A 15,993-nucleotide genomic window follows, 5' to 3' on the forward strand; every position below is an offset into this window, starting at 1 on the left:
GGCGCAACAAAAAAAAAACCCCCAACAACTACAACGAGCGCGACAACGGCTGTTGTAGCGGCGAGAGTCGTACGGCGACGGCGGCGGCGGAACCCTAGCGCAGTAGGGTGGCGGCGGCGGCGTATACCCTAACGACAATCGGAAAACCGTAGCAGCGGCGGAACCCTAGCGCAGTAGGGTGGCGGCGGCTGGATGATTTGGCGGCGACTCGGCTGGTTCAACGTGTTCTTCGCGTGATCCGAACCTAAGCTCTGATACCACTTGTTAGGATTAAACGCACACACGAAACCGAACACACACACGAAAGCAATAAACGAACACGAGGATTTAACGTGGTTCGGTCTAAACTGACCTACGTCCACGGGTGGCAACTAGGTATATCTTTATTGAGTGACCAAAGATTACAAGTACATAATGTTGTTTATATAGAGACTGAACTAGGGTTAGTAAATTATTATGCAAGAAATCTAAACCGGGCCGGGCTTGGGCCTGACCGCCCACACCCGTCTCCTCTTTTGACTTCATATAATAAACCGGGCCAACAAGGCCTACGAACCCAACATTGGGTAGTTTGTTTGTTTTTGATGATCAATCACTTATCACTCACACTTTTTGGTCGCACTGGAGCAGGAAAATCTTTACTCTGGAGCTACAAGAAGAGCTTTAATGGTTTTGTCGCCAAGCTAACAGAAGATGAGAAGAACAAGATAGCCCGTGAGTGAATTATCACATTATTTTTGGATTAGTAGATAGATTTAGGATCTAGTTATGAGACTTTTCTAAAGTTCTTGTACTTCAAGACAATTTGCTACTCCTGCAATCGAACTTTTGAGTAACATTTATGGCGTTCGTTGGTTTGGCAAAAGAACTCAGCAAGTTCGGTCGTTTGATAGAATTTTTCACCGAACTTAAACTGTTGTTTACATTTTTCACCAACCAGATAAAGTTGCCGAGTTCACTTCCAAAACAAGCTAAAAGTACAAGGACTTTCAAAAATAATTATAGATACTTAGCTGAATTCTAAACCATCTATCAATATAAAAAAGTCAACTATCACAAGTTAGACAAAACTAATAATAGACAACGGAAAAGCTGCACATGATGGTTTAAAACATATTAATAAAATCGTGTTCGCATGTAGGATTGAAGGGTGTGGTGTCGGTATTCCCCAACCAACAAAAGCAACTACTTACAACAAGGTCATGGGACTTCATGGGATTCCCTCAAGATATCAAGCGAGCACCTCTTGAAAGCGATGTTATCGTCGGAATGCTAGACAGTGGTGTCTGGCCTGAATCAGACAGCTTCAAGGACGACGGATTCGGTCCTCCACCGGCCAAATGGAAGGGATCATGCGATTCCACCAACTTCACATGCAACAAGTAATCTAATTGATACACTTCAGAACTATTGAATTAGCTGATGGTTTAGGATTCAATTAAGTATTTGTAGTTTTATTAGAAGTTTTTATCTTTAGACATTTCCCTAGAAAGCAAGCAAATTAACTCGGCAACTTTGCTTGTGGCTAGAAAACTCCCTGGAACTTTATGAAAAACTCTATGGGGTTCATTTGTCACTCAAATGAACTTGGTGAGTTCGTTTGCCAGACCAACAAACTCTAACAGAGATTGTTAGAACTTACATGAGTTCACTTGGAACGATAGTAAACCTTAAGGAACTTAACTACCTACTGATCCAAGAAATTTTGCGGCTCATCATTTCCGTTATAATTATCAACGCTATTAACATTATACATATTGTCAGCAAACTCATTGGAGCAAGATACTACAATGCTCAGGCAAGTGAAGTTGGAATTGAGGAGCTATCAGCAAGAGACAGTGGGGGACATGGCACACACACTACATCCACGGTGGCTGGACATGCGTTGAAAACACAAGTTTGTTCGGTCTAGCAAATGGGACGGCCAGAGGCGGCGTTCCGTCAGCACGCATAGCTGTGTATAAGGTCTGTTTTAAAGGGTTTTGCTCAGATGCTAATATCTTAGTGGCTTTTGACGATGCAATTGCTGATGGAGTTGATATCATTTCAATATCAGTAGGAAATCCTACGCCTTTAAATTATTTTGAAGATCCTATCGCCATTGGAGCTTTCCATTCCATGAAGATCGGGATTCTTACTTCCCATTCAGCTGGAAACAGCGGCGCTAGTCCTGGATCAATTTCTAGTGTTTCACCCTGGTTATTATCGGTTGCTGCGAGCACCATTGACAGGAAGTTTCTAACTCAAATTGTGTTGGGCAACAATATGACTTACGAGGTGAGAAATCATAATCATTTGATTTTGAGATATGAAGATGCATACTTGAAATACAAATTGTGTTGGGCAACAAAAACGCGTACTTGAGTCAATTAGTGACTTAAGAGTTTTAGTTGTAGATGGGGCATAAATGAATATAGTTAAAATTTATGAAAAGCCATTAGTGGTAAAATCAGAGCTTTAATTGGTGGAACTCGGGTGTTTGACGGTCCAAATTGTTTAAGGGATTTGCACATTATCCTTCTCGTCAAGACCTTTGGTCTGCTCCTTATGGTCCCCATAACTCCACTCGTTATCCAAATTATGCTCACCCTTTTTTTTTAAGTTTGAGCAATTTCTACTTTGTTTCCCTTGTCTAGTTGGTTCAAGTAATTAAAAGTGATTTTTGGAACAACTGCAATCATATCATGACAAATGTTTGCTATAATTGTATCTTGTATATGGGCCGGCAATAAACACATTCGATGGTGTGATACATCCGATAGTTTATGGCGCGTCAGTGCCGAATACAAAGAAAGGATTTACATCGTTTGAATCTAGGTAAACGAAAAGTCGTCAACTTATAATGAAAGAATTCTGTCCCAAGTTTGTGACATTTACAGTCTAAAAGTACTTAAAATCTATCAAAAATGCTGCCAACATCATTAGAAAAACTAAACATTGTCATTGAATGATCACAGATACTGCCTACTTGTTTACTTGGACCCAACCTTGATACAAAATAGAATTGTTGTGTGAGGATCTTGATGCACCTGAGAATGTGTCATTGTCGGGTGCAAGTGGTGTGGTGGTCACAGGCGATATCGGCTTTGAAGATGTGGCATTTGCTTTCCCTCTACCAGCAACTTATTTGAGTAGCAAAGATGGCAATGGAGTTCTAAGTTACATAAACTCGACTACGTAAGTATACCATATCGATTACTTACTCGTACCTTATATTCATCTATGGACAAATAACAAGGGACATAAACCAATTAACTTTTTGTGATTGCATTGATAGAACCCCAAGTGCAAGCATCCTAAAGAGTCACGAGCCTCTAGACAAAGACGCACTAGTTGTGGCTTCTTTCTCATCAAGAGGCCCAAACCAAATCACACCTGATATTCTTAAGGTATCACTATTAAACAAATAAGTATCACTAACACCGCTAAAAATTAACAACGGAATTCTGGAAGAATCCAATAATTTAAAAAAAAATCTCAAACTCTAGATTCTAGTGGGTTTGGTGAACTCATTACGGACAGAAAATCCACAAATAATTTATCCATTATAGATGATATATTTTTTGATAACATTCCTGCTCAAAAGTTGTAGTCTTCTGTCTGTGTGGGGGTCCATTTACGACAACCTGACCGTTGGTAAGTTGTCAGTAATATTGTCCAAAAATAGCAACACAAGCTGTCACACCCCGACCATGACGGAAACGTCGGGGCGCAACCGATTGTTCATCGCACACGACACTATTAAGTGACAATATTTAATCAACTCATTTAAATTCATAAAAACACAAAGAGTCACATAACTTGTTCATACAATAACCAAATTCAAATCATAGTAAATAATATATTGTTCGTTTTGCTAATATCCTAATAGTCTCGATAACGTTTTTTTTTCTTCAAGTCCTCGAGTCAACCTAAAGTCAAACCTGTAACATTGCATAAATAGATTTTGTCAACACAAAGGTTGGTGAGCAATTTCATAGTTTTTGAACAATAGATATATAATATGAAATTCCACAACTTGTATACAAAACAATAAATAATAGCAACAATTTAGATAAATGAAATCGTTAATAAGAATACATTAACGTCACCTTTCTATAAAGGGATGCCAAATATACTCGGATTTTGTATGAAATCGTTAATAAGAATACATTAACGACACCTTTCTATAAGGGAATGCCAGATATACTCAGATTTATGAATCAACCATCCAAAAGCGGTAAACACATTAGCACTTAAACATATAAGCATATAATCACCAAATCGAGCATTTATTTAAGTGAAGTATACAATAAAGTTTGTGGTTTAAGACTCAAGTATAAATCATTTGGATTTGAATAAGTTTGCAATGTCACCCCGAAAATATAAAAAAGCGAAAACGGGGGATGAAAGTACTCACATTCAAGTAATAAACTTGAAAGATTTGATGATTTGGAGATTAACCGGAACGATGAGTTTAACGAACGAAGCCTAAAGGAGAAGAAGTCTTGTATTAGAAAAGTTGTATTGGAAGTCTTTAAATGAAAATAAATGATAAGAAATATAAACAATTTAAAGTTTAAGGTTTAAAATGTAAATATTTAAGAAATTATAATAATAGTCCTTTAAAAATGTAAGTTTGCTCGAAACCGGGTTAAAGTATCTAGCCCTTAATTTTACTCAACCTATGTTAAGTAATAAGGTGGGTAAAAATGCAAGAAAACAAGTCCCTTTATAATATAGATACTAAAACGGGTTTTAACGAGTGTTCGGGTGGTCGGTTCGGGTCTTGGTGACTTGACCAAACCCAAAGTCAACTTTCCCAAAATAATAAATGTATGAGATAACTCAATAAACCTTAAAGAGACTTAACCAAGTATGTAGTTCTATTGTTTTAGAACTAACAACGTCCGTTAATCGAGTGTTCGGTTTAGTCGGTCCAAACTTTGTTATAGGATCAAGTTGGATTCAACATTCCGAGTACTTTGTGAAAATAATTAAAATCAGTTTATAAAGTATTTTTAAAGAAATATATAAGCTTTAATGGTTAAAAACACACTTGTGTGTCTTAAGCGAGTAAACTTGGTTTAGTTCGGTTTGGTTCGGTTTTTTTATCTTGGAATAAGGCCAAGAATGGTTACCACATGTCCAAACATCATAGAACTTGTAAAATAATTTATAAATAATAATACCAAAGTTTTACATACAAAAAGTCAACAACAAAGTCTTTAAACGAAAGTTCGGTTTCCGGATCGGATCTTGTTTCGGGATAAGACCGAGGTTAGATTCTACAAACCCATAACCATGGAACTAATTAAAATGATTTTAGAAACTCAAATCTTACATAAAACATGTTTATACAACTATTTAAACAAACTAGTAAACAAGAGTTCGGCTTCCGGTTTGGAGCTATTTACGGAATAACTGAGGCTAGTCTCTACAAACCCATAACCATGGAACTCAAAATGTAAAATAAAACTAAGATGAGCAGAAGTTAAACAAGTATAACTAGTTTGATAGTTAGATGCGGAAAATATATATAATCAAGGACTACTACAAGTCCTCCATGTAGCTTTGTCTTATGGGCCGGACACTTAACCGACCGAGACCGGAGAAATGCCCACCGAAGGTACAAAGGGTGCTATTATATATATGTTGTACAACAAAGTCTTTAAACGAAAGTTCGGTCTCTGGTTCGGATCTTGTTTCGGGATAAGACCGAGGTTAGATTCTACAAACCCATAACCTTGGAACTAATTAAAATGATTTTAGAAATTCAAATATTACATAAAACATGTTTATACAACTATTTAAACAAACTAGTAAACAAGAGTTCGGCTTCCGGTTTGGAGCTATGTACGGAATAACCGAGGCTAGTCTCTACAAACCCATAACCATGGAACTCAAAATGTAAAATAGAACTAAGATGAGCAGAAGTTAAACAAGTATAACAAGTTTGATAGTTAGATGCGGAAAATATATATAATCAAGGACTACTACGAGTCCTCCATGTAGCTTTGTCCTATGGGCCGGACACTTAACCGACTGAGACCAGAGAAATGCCCACCGAAGGTACAAAGGGTGCTATTATATATATGTTGTATAACAATCTTCAAGTATAAATAAGTGTTAACAAGTTGATTATAATGTAAGACTATGGTCAGTTTGACTTTGGAAAGTCAAACTGCCAAAAAAAATATGAAGAACACATTTGAATGCTTGAGAATTGGAAGAGAAAGAGATGAATGAGCAAGGATTAATGAAGGGGATAGGGGTGTATATATAGAGTGGGTTGAAAGGGTCAAGCATGGGGTGTGATATCAATGTTTGCATGCAAGAGGGGTCAAGACAAGTCACAAAACAACAAAAAAATAAAAATAAAAAAAATGGGCTGCTGGTCTGCTGTTGGTCAGCACATCGGTTCGCGTCCGGAAGTTCGTTTTTGATGTATCTTGAGCGTTTTAAGTTCGTTTTCGAATCCGTAAAAGGGGTTTTTCAAATTAGACAAGCGGGAATGTTTTAGTAACATAAAATCCAATATTTTATATATTTGAAATGTTCGGGATATAAATCGGATCGGTTTACAACATAAATACAAATACAAAATAAATACAATTTGACCCGAAATAGAGAATTGTCACACAAGCTTTCTGTTGCCACTTTTGGTCTTTAAAACCTAAAAATAGCAACGTCGGCTATGTTGGTAATTAGATTACCCACAGCCAATTTCTAAAGGATTATCATCAACGAAATCTCGTCTGGTAAGCATTTCATCATCAACGGAATCTCGTCGTTCAGCATTTTCACCGACGAATTTCCGACAAAACCGGCCGTTGATGGTGTTTATTTTGTAGTTATATGGTATAACTATGCCTCTCACAAAAGAAATACAATGATCTTGTTATAGCCCGATTTAACCGCTCCGGGAGTAGACATTTTAGCTGCCTGGTCAATGGGTTCAACCGTCACCGGACAAGTAGGAGACACACGCGTTGTCCCATTTAATGTTATCTCTGGAACATCTATGTCTTGCCCACACGCCACTGGTGCGGCTGCCTATGTTAAATCATTCCACCCAACTTGGTCCCCTGCTGCCATAAAGTCGGCCCCTATGACTACAGCTACACCAATGGACCCAACCAAAAACATAGATGCTGAATTCGTATACGGTTCCGGCCATATCAACCCATCAAAGGCGGTTGACCCAGGTTTAGTCTATGATGCCGGAGAACAAGATTTCGTGTCGTTTTTATGTGGGCAGGGTTACAATTTTCCGCTTTGAAAATCATTACTGGTGATGCAAGTGCTTGCTCTACCGCTAATAACGCGACTGCTTGGAACTTAAACTATCCGTCGTTTGCTCTCTCGGCTCAACAACCAGGAACCATTAGCCGAACGTTTAACAGGACGGTTACTAATGTAGGTGCAGCAAATTCATCATACATGGTTGATGTGAATGTGCCATCAGGGCTAGTGGTGAAGGTTAACCCAAGTAGTCTTGTGTTCAAAGCAGTTGGGGAGAAGCAATCTTTTGTGGTGACAGTGGATTCAACAATATCGAAGGTGCTATCAGGTTCTTTGGTATGGGCCAATGGAGTTTCTCGTTTTGTAATCAGCCCCATTGTTGCTTTTCTTTTTTAAAAGAATTTTATTAATTGTTTCTTTAGTTTAATTGTCTTTTTTAAGGTCATCACGAACCATGATTCCTCTCTATACGAACATTATTTAAGTACTTAACATGTATTTTATTTCCTATAATTATAATTATACTTCTTTATCTAATTGGTAGTGTTCGAATCTTTTAAATTTAATATTTCATTTATTTTTAATTATATTTAAGTTGAAGTTGGGATAATTATTCTGATTATGCAAGTGAGTATTAGTGAGGCCAATAGAAAAATAATAACAAATTTAGTGACCACAATATTTCATTCGTAAAACTCTGTCACCAAACTGTGACACCTTATATATGAAAAGACTAAAAATAAGTTGTAAACGACTCAATATCAGTCTTTTTTATGTGTGGAGATGCAGTGCGAAATCCTTTTCTTTTGATTTAAGGAATAATAACTTAGTTCAATCAATCAACCGTCAAATATATAAAACCTAGAATATGCGAGTATTTAATTTAAGATAGAATGGCTTCATATAATTCCAACTATACCCGATTGGCAAATATAAGTCTTAACTATATATATTGAAATAACAAAAAATAATTCCAACTACGCATGTGGGTGCAAAGTTAATGAAAACTTAACCAACTGTTAGTTTTTGGTGACGTGGCCGCTGACTTGTCTCTTAACCAGCTGACGGGGACTATGAGTTGTCATTAACCAGCTGACAGAGAAGATGAGTTGTCATTGATTACAAAAATTTTAATAATAATAATAATAATAATAATAATAATAATGTAGAAACAAATGGATCCCGAATTCAAACGGGTCTTACTTGAACCCGGTAATCTCAAATCACTACAAAAATTACTACTCTTCCACATTATCCCGTCTCGGGTCGGATCATCAAAAAACGTTGAAGAAGTTGAAGATCATCTACCCTTGGAAATCAGGTATGGTCAGAAAACAGGGTACAGTGAAACTGACCTGACCCAACGGGTTAATCCCACGGTCCGTACAAGAGGAGTTTAACCAGAGAAGAAGTTTGTCTTCGATATCAGCTGTGGATCTGAGAACCCACCGGTGGTGGATTCGAGAACATATCAGCTTTTGTCCCGCCGGTTTTACCCATTACAACGCAATGGCGATGGGTCCGTCGCTGGCTCTAGCACCTGGACCCGGAGGGCCACATCACCACTTCGACGCGAGAGTCAGGTTAAAGATTATTCATATTATTACATTACGGTGGGTATAACGAATTAGCCAATATATTCGTGAGCCTGGCGTCCTTAGCAACGGAGATGGGGAGATTATTATTATTATTATTATTATTATTATTCCTACGCCTTCTCATATCACTTTAACACAACCATTTAAAATTGTATATAGTTTCTCTCTTTATTTTATAATATAATATATTTTTATTTATTTTCTTTTACAACTTAGTCTTTGTGCATTTAGTTTTTAAATCTGTGACAACATTTTGTTATAAATATCATTTTTATACACACAATATTTAATATAACAATATCGGTATAAATGTTTTATTTGAAATAAATCAAACATCAAGATTTAGTTTTCAACTTAAAATTTATACTGCATAATATATCAAAAACTTAATAAAAAAGTCATAAATAAAAATTATTAAATGAAACAATTGAATTTACGTATCACGTATAATATTGTTTTATTTTTATTATATTTTTCACCCGTGTGGAACACAGGCTCTAAACTAGTTATATATTATTATTATTAACTTTTTGTAATCAATGACAACTCAACGGTCACGTCACCAAAAACTAACGGCTGATTAAGTTTCTGTTAACTTTGCACCCACATGCGTAGTTGGGATTATATGAAGCCAATACTTCTTAATTCAAAATAAACTTTATCTTCTTACCTATAAATCCATTTACAAACAATGCAAACTCTACCTAGAAGATGCGTGTTGATGTTCAATCATGGACACTTGAACATCCACCATGTGATTCCATGTTGAGAGTTTCACTTAAGGCTTTACAAAAGTGATAACTATAATTAGTATTAATTGTATATAAACCATATATAGCAAACCTACTAAACAAAAGGTTGTTGTTTTTCAGAAACTCAAATCCATCCTATGCCGTAGGTTACGTTAAAGCAAAGACGAGCATAGTATAAAACGTGCCAGTGTAAACCTCCACCTCTATGTAGGCTAAGCTCGAGTCATTGTAGACCATGATGACATAAATTCAACATGTCATTTTTTTATTTTAACAATTCATTTCAACTTCATACGACATGCTAACAAATTCAAACTTGTCCCTAATTATCATATGTACGTAGATCGATTATTAGTAGCATATAACCATTCTTTTGGTTATAAACCAAATCCCTAGGATGGAACAATTCATTTGTAAAGTCATAACGGTTAAAACTCAAGTATTAACCTTGTTTTAATATTTTAATTCTAGCTATTTACACATTGTTACATTTTGTTCCCATTTATAGGGTTAGGTTCAAATAAGAAGTTTGATTTTTCTAAGAAGGTTAGGAAGGAGGGTATTTTAGTCTAATACTTTAATATCAAAACGCATTTACTTTAATCTCAAAAACCACTTAAATTAATTTCAAAAACCCACTTACATAAAACCCGATTACATCTTCACTCATCTCTTACAACCACCGCCCACTGCCACCACAACCGTCACCCACCGCCACCACCTAGCTGGAAAAGTCCGAAAAAACACTATGAAAAACACAATGAAAAAAAAACACAATGATAAAAACACAATTGTATGACACAATGTAAATAACACAATGAAAAAAACACAATAAAAAATACTATTGTATAACACAATTTTGTAAAACACAATTTGTAGAAAACCCACTATTTTTTTTAATTTTTATATTACAATATGGTACTCATATAAAAGATAAAAAGACACTCGTTATTATGGTGAATTTGTTTTTCAATAAAAACGTCGTAAAAAAAGTTATGGACGCTTTAAAATGATGGGGGAATTTGCATGTGCTTTGCATGTGGAGAGAGAAAGTCAACAAATGTGTCATTCATTTTATGTCATTTCCTTTGTGTTCACACTTGATTTCCCCCTAAACTAATCTCAACCCTCCATATTCGAAATTAATGGACAAGATTACTTCTTATCCTTCATACAAAAAGTATACTACATATTATAACCTAACACCCCATTTATATACATCATAATATTTATTATGACACATTAATTAAAACTAATAATATTATTTATCCTTAGACCATTTTTATCACCTACCTAAGGATTGGGTTGTGAACTAGATGACAAAAAAAATAATATTAAAAATTCTGGTAACCTCACGACCTGGTTGAACACTCAACCTGGGTCACAACCCAAATGTTATTTAAATATTCATTTTTTCTTTTAAACAATTTATTTTCTATATAATTTGTTTTCCTTTAATAATTTATATTATTTAACTTAATTTAAAATTTTAAAAACACATTCTTTTTAGTTTAATTTTTTGAGCATTTCGATATAAATTTTGTTAAAAACGGAGCACTTTTAAAAACATGTATTTTTAATTATATTATGTTGTTTCCATATTATGTACTTGCAATTTTAAATTAAGTGTTTTGCTTGTAACTTGAATTATCTTTTTAATTAAATATGTTTAATGAACGTAGTTTTTTTAATATTTTTTTATATTTAAAATAATACAATTTAAAAAATAAACATTTTTTTAATTTTAATAAAGTTTATAGAATAAATTAAAACATAAATAAGATATATGTATTAAAATAATTGGGTTGGGTTGGGTTGGGTTGGGTTGGGTTGGGTTGGGTTGTGAATGAAAGTAAAAAATTGGTTAGGTTGGGTTGTGTATATTGAAGAGAGAAAAATTAGTTTTTTTATTAAAACGTTGGGTTAGGTTGGGTTGTTGATAAAACTAGTCTTACTCTTGACCCAATATCATTTGGTTAGTAAAATATACACTTATGACTCATAATTACAACTTTATTATTAAACATATTATAATTGACTAAGCACCCACAAAACTACATCACACGAATTCAGAAAAATATATAAAAATCTCATATAGTCATTTATAATTTTAACTAACTTCTATCCAAAAATCATGTCAAAATAAAACGTTTAAATCCCCAAAACAACATATCTAAGTAGGCTAACCTTATTAGGACAACAAATGCAATTCAATTTTACCAACATGGTATGTCCACTTAATTAAGCTCGTTTGACTTGAAACCTTTGTAGGGTCTACGCAAATTTACCGAGAACAAGCAAACTAAATTACATAAAAAAATGAAATTGTTTAATATCGAAAACAACCCTCGACTAGTAAGTGTGCACCATGGACAACAACATAACCATGAACCAAACTAATTGCAATCTTTATCAAATTAGTCACAGCCATATTTATGCCATTCTATTTACGTTATAAATAAGTAGGTAATGGCACAAGTAAGGGATGCACTACTTACCTTCGCATGTTGGATATAACATGCTAAAGTTCTCCTCTCGTTCAATTTACTTATAAATTATAATCTTCATATTGAGTAGCTAAGTTGCAAGTCAGGATACCACATTAGAATGTGTTATATAAAATCATTTAAAGTTAAGTCTTCATATGAAATAAAACACACCCACATGATCTTAGCAATAAATTCGATTTACATATCTTTATGTAAGTTAAACATCATACTTTCCATTTAAATCCTAAAAAGTTCTTCATCTTGGATACAATTCGTTTAACTACTTTATATTTCATGTATTTAACACAGTTGTATATATGTTTTATGCATCAATAAAGAGAAATGATTGAGTCGATCATACTAATTTCAATTATTTAAATTAAAAACAAAACACATAGTGTACTTTTTTATTTAATAGGTTTAATATATCGTTTCTAAACAGGTGTCTAATTTCCAGCCATAGGTTAGACCGCAGATTTCTAAATACACCACTTGATATGATTAACGCTCATGCATACGAAAACAGTGGTCCATGACAAAGGCATATTCGAAGAGTTGATCTCTATTGGACATGTTTTGGTAAACAATGTAACATGTTTTAATGTTTTTCTAGTAGCAATAACCTTGAAAGTGCTATATGAATAGACAACTGGTTTATCCGATCCTAGCTTGACCACAAGACTATATATTCTTTGTTCAAAAAATATCTCAGTTGCTTCCTACAAAGAATAAACCGGTGGCAAAGATGACCCACGAAGAATCTAATACGCATAACCTTACCTTTTGGATTGAAAGACTCGGTCTTAATTCCTCATATATATTATTCAAGATAAGCTTGTAAACGGTTGACACTGGCAACTAATATGAGTATGGCCTACCAATGTTGAAACTATGATATTTAATATATTTATTTATTAAAAATATTCAAAAGAATATATTGGAGAATACAAAAGGAAAACATATTTTCAAACAATGCGCACTAATTTCCTGTTGACAGGTTGGCTATGCATTTACTGTAGGAAACCAAAAAATTTTCCAACATTTACATTATAACAGAAAAGCTAAATTTACAATACTTAAATGGATAATAAACATGTCATGTAAATCAATTAACCTACTTAATAAGATATGTTAAACATGTTAGATGAGTTATAAACAGTTTAAGTATTGAACGTCTTTAAACGCATTTTAATTGTGTCATTAACGTGTCAATTTGTTTGTCACCCAAATCCGTTTACCCCGTCCATCTATCGTACTAATGTGCCTTGTCACACCTAGATTCAAATTTAAACCTAAGGTACTATTGTACTAATGTGCTTTGTAACACCTAGGTTCAAAATTAAAACTAAGTTACTCATTGTAGTGAAGTTTTCTTGTCTTTTAAAATTCAAAAAGTAAAACCTTATTTGTCAAATTCTACAAAATTAAATATAGTATTCAAGTTTTATAAAAATCATTTACATATCTTCATATATCTTATCTATGTTGAGTTTATATATATATTAAGTAATTCATAATTTGTATTAGAGCTTATCATATAAAGATATTATATCTTCCTTATTTGATGAAAACTCTGTTTTGGTCAAAAACTGACAATAGTGATTTTACAACCAAATTGGTAAAATGGGACACGGTGCTTGTAAAAATGACTTTGAACACAGAGATTTGTTGCGAGGAAAAACCATGTTATTCTTGGAATAACAAGAAAAAAACCCCGGGTGGTGAAAACTATCACCACCGATTTATTAACAATAAAGTGATTACAAGTGGTGGAGCTTAATCGGATCGTGAATACAATGAGCGCGAGTACTAGTCAGTTCTTGAGTGCTAGAGTGTGTGTTTTATGATCCGTTTTGAGCTCTATTTATACAAAAATAAAACTAACTAGAAGTCCTATATTTAAGGAAACTAAGGAATCCTAATCAGCACGTTTCCTTATTGGCCACGCTCTAATAACAGCAAGTGCGAGTTCTCGAGAGATCATGGCAACTACCTTTGACCTGGTAATCATGGAAGGTAGCAAACATCGAATTAGTTATATAATGTAATTAGGATACCAGTTACCTTAGAGGATACCGCATCCTGGATTCATCCTGAATATAATCTTTGCTGAGGATACTGAAAATCCGTGCCCTAACAAACTCATAGGCTAACAAATGAGCAGTGTTCTAGCGGTAGCCTAGTGACTTTCTTTATGGGAGGTTGTGACATTTGTCAATTTCGGGTTATTTTATACTTGTATTCTTAATGTAAACACGACCCGTTTTTTATCCCGAACCTTTCGATATTATCAAAATGATGAATTGTATGTTAAATATTTGTTTTATAGTTGTTGGATAAAAAAAAACACCCTTTTCAGTTCTTAAAATTCCCCGAAAACGCTCAAAACGAACTCCAGGGACTAAAACTACCAAAATGGAGACTTGAAGGACCCATTTGTAGTTTGTGCTTTCTTGGGTCTATAACCAACCCATTTTCATGAAACACCCTTTATGAAATGCCCATTCAACTTACCCTATATATACACACCCATCTTCTTCATTTGTGCTTGCTCATTTCTTCATTTCTCTCTCAAATTCTTGAATTCTAAGGTTGTTCTTCATAAGTTAATCTTTCATTTTAACTAACTTCTCGATACTTAAAGCTTGATGTTATAACATATATATATATATAATATACACTCCTTGTTTACCTTCGGTCTTTCATTTCTCCGGTCTCGGCCAGTTGAAATGTCGGGCTAGTAAGGCAAGGTTACACGGAGGACTTTGTAGTCCTTGTTTATATATTTAACAAATCTAACCATATAACTTGTTATACTTGCTTAAATTCTACAAATTTTAGTTTATTTTTCATATTTGTCAAGTTCCATGGTATTGGGTATGCGGTGATTAGCCTCGGTTTCATCCCGAGTTGAGAACCGAACCAAAAACCGAACTTTTGTTTAAAAGCATTATTGTTAACTTTTTGAATGTAAAACTTGAATATTATTATTTATAAGTTATTTTACAAGTTCCATGGTAATTGGGTATGTGGTAACTATCCTCGGTCTTATTCCAAGTCAAGGACCGAACCAAAAACCGAATTTTTGTTTAAAAGCTTTACTGTTAACTTTTTGAATGTAAAACTTGAGTATTATTATTTATAAGTTATTTTACAAGTTCCATGGTAATTGGGTATGTGGTAACCATCCTCGGTCTTATTCCGAGTCAAGGACCGAACCAAAAACCGAACTAAACCGAGTTCACTCGCTTAAGACACACAAGTGTGTTTTTAGCCACCAAAACTCATATTTTTCTTCAAGATTATATTTTAAATCAATTTTAGTTAATTTCTAAACATACTTGGCATGTCGGTAACCAACTTGATCTTATAACAAGTTCGAACCGATAAGGTTGTATACTCGCTTAACGAACGTTAAGGTTCTTCACAATAGAACTACATACTTGGTTAAGTCTATTTTGATTTTATTGAGTTATCTCATAACATTTATTATTTTGGGAAGTTAACTGTGAGCTTGGTCAATTATCAAGTCTCGAACCGACAAACCCGAACACTCGTTTAAACCTCGTTTTGGTATTCTTATAACCAAGGGTTTTGCAATATCGCATTTTAACCCACATTATTACTTAACATAGGTTGAGTAAAAAAGAAAAAAACTAATGAATAGAATACCGAGACCCGGTTTCGAGTAAACTTATTTTACAAAACTCGTTTCTTTAATTTCTCAAATATTTACATTTTAAATCCTAAACTTTATTTATTTACTTTATTTGTCATGTATTTTATTTTAAACCCTTCCAAGACTACCTACTAACACAAGACCCGTTTAATATAGGTCTTGCTCGTTAAACCGATCTCTCCGATTGTTCACGACACTATCTTTCAAGTTTTTTGTTAATGTGAGTACTTTTTCATCCCCCGTTTTCCATC

At 34.2% G+C, this 15,993-nt stretch overlaps 1 pseudogene across 1 annotated transcript; it reads left to right on the forward strand.

The window, feature by feature from the left end:
• The first annotated feature begins 841 nt into the window (after nucleotides 1–841).
• Nucleotides 842–7,620, forward strand: LOC143530868 (cucumisin-like; annotated as a pseudogene). Its single transcript, XR_013134929.1, has 7 exons — nucleotides 842–977; nucleotides 1,142–1,382; nucleotides 1,765–2,277; nucleotides 2,720–2,805; nucleotides 2,958–3,177; nucleotides 3,278–3,389; nucleotides 6,887–7,620. The product of XR_013134929.1 is annotated as a cucumisin-like (transcript).
• Nucleotides 7,621–15,993: the final 8,373 nt, after the last annotated feature.

Source organism: Bidens hawaiensis, unplaced genomic scaffold, assembly GCF_021521415.1.
Source record: "Bidens hawaiensis isolate Kalapana, Puna unplaced genomic scaffold, B.hawaiensis_p1.1 tig00009039_1, whole genome shotgun sequence".
NCBI classification, from domain to species: domain Eukaryota; kingdom Viridiplantae; phylum Streptophyta; class Magnoliopsida; order Asterales; family Asteraceae; genus Bidens; species Bidens hawaiensis.